Consider the following 8,083-nt stretch of genomic DNA (forward strand, 5'->3'; position numbering starts at 1 on the left):
GATGGGTCTTGTCCCGGCCCGAAAATAATTGGGACGGGACAGGAAAGGGGTTCGGGACGGGACGGGACACGAGATTACCATCAGGACATCCCGTCCCGTCCCGAATATTTTATATATTATTTTTTATTTTAAATATATTAATTATATTAATATAATTTATATTTATATTAATTATATCAATTATAATTTTAATACTTACAATTCTTATTTAAAACTAAAGTGTTTTTATATTGATAATTTTAATGACATTGAGTAAACATGGCGATATCTTTTTTATAATATATTAATTATATTAATATAATTTATTCTTATATCTATCTATTTAATAACTTTTATTTATAACATATTTCTTGCTTATTTTTAGAAGAGTAATTAGCTTAGTATATCTTCACTAAAGTAGAAGAACAATTATTTAATGTTGTATTTGACTTGCCTGTTGTTGCTAATTTTACAGCATAAAGATCATTTGTATTTTTTATTATAATATGTAGTTGTGATTAATATAATTCAATAATTGATTTTAAATTATTGTTATTTATATACTTGTGTTATTTTGATTTTAAACTTAATAAATTATATAATTTAAATTTTTAATGAACATTATTATCCAGATCTTTTTTCGATATTATTTCATTTATCGGAACGGCAGGACGTCCCGGTCCCGTCCTGACTCTTAATGGGACAGGACGACTTTCGGGACGGGACGGGACATGGGACCAAAATTCAATCCCGATCTTTTTTTCGGGATGGGACACTGGACGGGGGTGTCCCGATCCTGTCCCGTCCAGTGAACACCCCTACTCACATATTCATGAAATTGTTAATACATTCACTGTTGATTTTTCATGTATTCACATGGTAACTTTCTAAAATTCACAACTAACATTTCTCAAATTCATGTGTAACTTTTTAGTAGTTATTTTAATAATTAGAATTATTTTAATTGTAAATAAAGGACATGATTCCTCTTCTGTATTTCAATATTTCAAAGTCTTCAATTGTCAATAATATATTTACAAAAATTCATAATTGTCATTCTATCCAACTAAGTACTTGAGACTTTTGTGGTCACTGTAGACTTCAAATTGTGCACCATACAAGTAATGTCGTTGTATCTTGAGTGCAAATACCACTACCGTAAGCTCAAGGTTGTGTATCGAATAGTTCTCCTCATGCGGTCTTAGTTATCTCTCGGCATAAGCCATAACCCTATCATCTTGCATTAATATGCATCTAAGACCCTTAAGTAAAGCATCCATATACACCATAAATGGCCATTTTAAATTTGGAATAGTCAATACTAGTGCAGTAGTTAACCTCTTTTTCAACTCTTGGAAAGTCTCTTCACACTTGTCAATCCATACGAAAGGTTGATCTTTCTTAGTCAATTTAAAGAAGTGTGAAGAATTGTGCCAGCCAGTAACGGCAGGCACCCCAAAGCCAGTACCGGCTGGCATAATTCTTTAAAAGCCTTGTAACAGCAAGCACCCCAAAGCCCAGTATCGGCTAGCATGATTCTTTAAAGCTCTGTAACGGCAGGTACTCTTAAAGCTTAGTACTGGCTGGCACGATTCTTTAAAGTCCTATAATGGCAGGCACCCTAAAGCCTAGTATCAACTGGCATAATTCTTTAAAAGCCTTGTAACGGCAAGCACCCCAAAGCTTAGTACCGGCTAGCACGATTCTTTAAAGTCCTGTAACGGTAGGCACCCCAAAGCCCAATACTGGCTAGCACAATTCTTTAAAAGTCCTGTAACGGCAGGCACCCTAAAGCCCAATACCGGCTAGCACAATTCTTTAACGCTTAAGTAAGGTGAGGGACCATGACCTTTCTATGTAAAGGACCCAAAAAAATTTAATATTTTAAAAATTTCAAAGTCTTTTTATCCTGACATGTGATATGAAAATGCATAGATGCAAATGTATTTGTTCGCTATATATGGCCTTGCTTTAATGGATGATTATTGTGGAATCAAGTGGGGGGTTGGGATGGGAAGATGTATTAAAAAAAGATTAATTTATTTATTTATAACTTTGTGTTAGTGTAAGGGACAAATTGAAAGAATTTTGAATCTTACTCAGAGACGTAGAGTTTGTGATCGAATTAGAAGAATTCTTGAATATCATTTTTTTGCTGCTTGTCTATAAACAAAGGTTAAATAAGCAAGTGTGCTTGCTTGTGCCTGAAACCTTTATGCTAAGGAAAGCACAAGATAATTTGACCATCCCTATAGAAGGGTTTGGGTATTAAAATATTGTAACTTTGCACATTCTCTTAAGTGATTATGAGGCTACCTCATTTATGCCAAACAAAATTTTCTTTCCTTCATATGCTTATTGCATCATAGGAAAATGGAAAATAACTATTAACCTACAAGAGACCAAAATCCCTACATGATTAAAGTCATGAGAGTAATAGCCTTATAACTTGTTATTGTTTTTTTTAAGTGATTACAAGGCTACCTTATTTATGCCAAACAAAATTTTTTTTTCCTCTACATGCTTATTGTATCATAAGGAAATGGAAAATAACTATTAACTTACAAGGGACCAAAATCCCTATATGATTAAAGTCGTGAGAGTAATAGCCTTATAACTTGTTATTGTTTTCTGTTTTTTTTAGGAAAGAGAAAAAACAAGGATAGTTGGTTTTTAGACATTTATGCACAAGAGTCAACTAATTCTTGTTAAACAAAGGTTAATTTATTATTTGAGTAAATGAGAAATTTTCAATCTCTTCCAAGTACTTATTGCACTGTAGGGGCAAGGATTAACAATTAGCCTATGACAGTCAAAACTAATACATGGCTAATGTTTCACTTTCAAAATGAAATGTGTTATTTTACCTTACAAAAAGAAAAGTTATTTAACGGGAGTTAGCTAATAAAATACATCAACTCTTCAATGTTATGAAATAAATTTATAGTCACTGGGGTCAAAGGCCCATGGGCAAAGCTTTGTTATTTAATGCTAGCGCCATCCTTATGACACGTTAACATTGATTAGTGTAATGACATTCAATACCTACTCTAGCATAAGGTACCTAACAACTATTTTCTTTAAAGTAGCATGTACAAATGATATGTCATGATGATGACAATGATGCAATAAAACATGCTCTCATTTTGTGTTATATTTAAAAAACTTAAGTCTATTTATCTTTGTAATTATCAGGTATGAGCTAAAATGGTTAGCTATTAGTTTTCATCTAAAATGTGTAGCTCAGGGTAGATTTATAGTTTTGATGGATAAAAGGTTCCTAAGATGTCCTTACTACATGGTGAAGACCTTACTTAATAATTTTGACCCTCTGAGAACATAAGCTCTGCAGGGACTGAATTTACTGAGTAAGTAACAGTTTGGATGAGGTATTTATAGTAACCTTTGAGAGTTTAAAAACTCTACAGGAAAACCATTACTAACCCCTACTAACATATGATATTCACAGACCCAAGTATAAGGCCCAAAATGTGTGTGCTAAATTGTGAAAGTGCACAATGTGTGATAAGAGCATGCAAGCATATTATCTTATTCTCATATGCTACCCAATCTTCATCTATTAATTAGGTCAAACAAAGAGACAAATATATGCACAAATAAAAGTCTTCTTAGGATTTATTTAGCATGTTATCTATCTTAAGACATGTTATAAAAAATGAAGAGGGAGAGAAGAGGAAAAGAGGGAAAAAAGGCACACATAAATTAAAAGGGATAATAATAATAATAATGATAATAATATATTATATTTGGAGCACAATAAACTTATATTGGCTTGACTCTCTAACCTGTCCCTAATGGAGTTGCCAATTATTGCACCTGAAAAATGCTACACGAACGGCACGCGAGTGAAAGTTTCGGCCTTCGTGGCAGGAACCAGCTGAATGAGGAGTCATCACCAAAATTTTGAGAGAAATTTTAGGAAACTAGTTAAAGGAGGATAAGGGTGGTTTGCGAAAATTAAAAATAGGTTCAGAAGTCAGTTGAATGTGAGGAAGGTGTTAGGCACCCTACAAGACCCATTCGTCAGAATGGTTACTTGAAGTTTGTTGTGCTCTATTAATATGGTTTTAAAATTATTTTAATTATTCCTTTTATATTTATGTTTTTGATATAAAAATAATAAGAATTAAGTGAGAAATATTTATTTATTTACGAGAGAGGACTTGACTCAAAATCTGACTTTAAGGCCTATGTATCCTGTGATGGAGATCAAAGTTCACGTAGTTCGGGCTTATAAGTTTGTTGGTGAAAATATTTTTTGAAGAGAAATTAGTTAGAAATAATTCATCATTTTACAAATAAAATAATTTTTAAAATTTTGATATGTGTGTTTTAAATTGTAAAAAGTAATTTAATTTTAATTATTTTTTCAATTCTTGAATTTTTGGAATAAAGAAAGAAAAAAGTTTAAAATTACTTTTCTTTTATGTTTTATGACTGAGAATTTTAACTGCTATACCTACAGAGCCTTATTGGTTCATACGGTAATGTAGTTGTTTTAAATATATGTGGAGATTTTAAAATCTCACACGTTAAAAAAATTTAGCAATTTGATTGATTTATATTTTTAAGTGTTAGCAATAATTTTTTTAAGCATGTATATATATGTTTTTAAAGAATTTTAATTATCATACCTGCAAAGCTTTATTAGCTTATACGGTAATATGATTATCTTAAATATCTACGGCATTTTTAAAATCTCACACGATAAAAGAATTAAATTTATTTAATAGATTTAATATATAATTTATATGAATTTTAAAAACTTAATCGTTATATCTGCAGAGTCTTATTGACTCATACAATAATACGATGATCTTAGAAGTATATAAAAATTCAAAAACCCCACGTGATTAAAAGATATAGTCGGTAAATGTGATCACAATTTAAATATATTAATTTGGTTAATTAATTTTCTAAATTATGTATTATATAATTATTTACAAAAATTATTTATTTATTAAAAAATTGAGAATTACTACATCTGCAAGGATTTATTATCCTACACGATGATGTGATTAATTTAAGTCTCTAGGACTTAAATAAATTTTTAATTTGCATTATAAAAAGAGAGTTAATTTTAATGATAGGCCTTTGAAACCCATATTAACATATTAGTTTTACTCTCATATCTGTGAAACCTAATTGATTTACATAATATGAGATTATTCTGATTATCGACAAAGATTCAAAGTCTCACATGATAAAAGAATTAAATAATATTCATTTTGAATATATTTTAATGTGTAATTATATAACGCATATTTTTTAATATAGAAATCTTAATCGTTATACCTGCGAAGCCTTATTGACTCACGCGGTAATATGATTATCTTAAAGGTCTACAGAGTTTAAAAATCTCACATGACCAAAAGATCTAATTAAAAATGTGATTATAATTCAAATTTATTAACTTAATTAATTAATATTATAAAAATATTTATTATTTTATTTACTTCTATATAAATTAAAAATCACAATATCTACAAGGATTTATTATCCCACACGATGATGTAATTAATTTAAATCTCTATGAAGATTCTTAAAATCTCATAAGGGACTTAAATATTTTATTAATACAAAAAAAGTTAATTTTAATGATCATCATTTTAATATATACGAATTGGATCTTCCTTCTACGAAATCTTATTGATTTACATGGTATGAGATTATTTTAAAGATCATTTTAAATGCCTGCAGAAATTTTTAAAATTTCACACGATAAATAAGTAACAAACAAATATATACTCTTTTATTTTTATTAGATCTCAATTACAAAATTTAAAATTCATCCAAAAAAATTGGAATTCCTTTCTTGTGGTGATATAATAAGCATGTAAATAAGAAGATAATAAAACAACTAGTAGCTTTGGCATTTAGAAGAACTAACTTATAAACATACTGATTACTGATATTTGAAGCAAAATATACTTAAGAGTTTAAGGAGTAAATTAACAACTAGCAAGTTTTGTAACTAAAGAGATTTAAGAGAAAAATCTTACCATCAATTCAGACTACAACCTTTAGAGATCAAATTGAGAATCAATACTTTTTGCTATTATAAAGCTACTCGTCAACTCTTACTTTTGAAGAACTAACACACCATGATATAAACTGTAACATCCCAATTTAAATTTTAATAGTTAATTTGGGTTAATAGAAATTTAAAAAAAAAATAATATTTAGAGGTAAGCAAATTAGTAAGAGATGATTATTAAATCTAACTTAGGATATAATTCTAAATTAAAATTTAAAAAAAATTAATTAAAAAAATTAAAAAAAATAAATAATAAAAATATTATTAAATTATTTTTATAAAAAAAAAGAGAAAAGGTATTTAAAAAAAAAGGAAGAAGAAGAAGAAAAACGAGTTTGCTTTCGGCGGCCGCAATGATTACATGTAAAATAATAAAAAAAAAAAAGAAAAGGAAAGAAGAGAGAGGAAAGGGAAAAATAAAAAAAAATTGTGGGACTCACATTCATTTTTTAAAAGCCACCGTTCTCTTCTCATTTTCCTTCATTTCCTTCCTCTTTCGTGTGTGATCAGAGAGAGCGTCTGTGAGCATGAGTTGCCGGTGCGGAAGATCTGAATTTTTAAGGTAAGAGTTTTTAATAGGATATTTAGGGTGTGATTTCAAGTTTTTCAAGACTAAGTAAGTGTTCTAAAAATTTTTCTTAATCATCCTTCTTCTTTGTTTCTGAGTTTGTAGTGGTAGAAAATTTAAGATCTAGAAGATGATGAATTTATGTTGAATAAATATGGTTTTTGAGGTTGTCAGTAGTATAATAAATGTTCTAGAGTATAAATTTGTTGATGATCTTTGAATTTGTGGCTTATGGATCAAATTCTAAACTAGATCTGAAAATATATGTTGATTTATTGAGGTTTAGATGATTATTTGGAATGAGAAATGAATTATTATGGTTATAGGATTATGATTCTAAGCTAGAGGCTCAATTTTTAATTTTTAGGTATTTTAGGTATGAATTTATGAAATAAAAAGAAAATTTTGATAATAGAAATTAGTTTAGAAGTTGATTTTTAGATTATTAATGTTCATTGATAATTAAAAGAGGAGTTAAAAAATTTTACTTAATAGTATTAACTCTAGATTTGTATTAAGATTGAGATTAGGAATTATGTTATATTTTTAATTCTATTATTAGAATTATTTTATTAGTTTTAAAAATTGAAACTAATATTTATAAATAATATGTTATTTGTAGATTGTATTACTGGTGAAGATTGTGGTGAGAGAGAAATTTTAAGGAATAATTTATTGAAAAAGCCACAAGGTAATCATGCTTTTAATTTGTGATTAGTGTTACTTCATGTTAATTGGGTGATTATTGAGAAAATTATAAATTTTGTAATATTATATAATTGTGTAATATTATTATGAATTTATTTGATTATTGTGGGAGGTGTTGGGAGACTTGCTATTGTTGTTGTATTTATGTGCCACGTGGTACGCCCCTATTGGAGCTCAATAGGTGGTTTGTAAGGGCTCAAGCTAATCTACCTTTGGCCGAGTAATTTAGCATCGAGTGAAGGCTACAGCTCGAGGTTAATGGAGGGATATAAGGATGGTTGTTTGTGTGTATTGTAATATTTCTTATATTTGTTGGAATTATATTATTTTCAATTCTCACTTAGTAAGCACACACTTAACTGTTTGTATACATTATCATAAATTGGCTTTGGTTACTGGGACTTTTGAGTCTCATTATGTGGTTAACAATTTTCAGGAGAAGAGCCACGAGTGACACGTGGAGGAGTCCCAGAGGCTTAGTGGTATAGATCCACTGACTCTTTTGGGTATTTAATTTATGATTTATAATGTGTTATATTGTCAATATTAGGGCTTTTTGTTTATTGTCAATTATATGAATATATAAATGTAATCATGCCTTTCAAACTATTTCTATTTTTGGTACAATTTGGATGACTGTAATTTTAATATTTAGTTTACTTTGGATTGGTTAAAATGGCATGATTATAAGGCCAAATAACTGGCTTGTGTTGAAAATTGACTAAATTGCTTATTTTACTTGTTGGGAGTATAAGGATGGACAAATGTGA

Source organism: Prosopis cineraria, unplaced genomic scaffold (genome assembly GCF_029017545.1).
Source record: "Prosopis cineraria cultivar Desert tree isolate PC_DT_omini unplaced genomic scaffold, ASM2901754v1 PC1, whole genome shotgun sequence".
Classification (NCBI taxonomy): Eukaryota; Viridiplantae; Streptophyta; class Magnoliopsida; order Fabales; family Fabaceae; genus Prosopis; species Prosopis cineraria.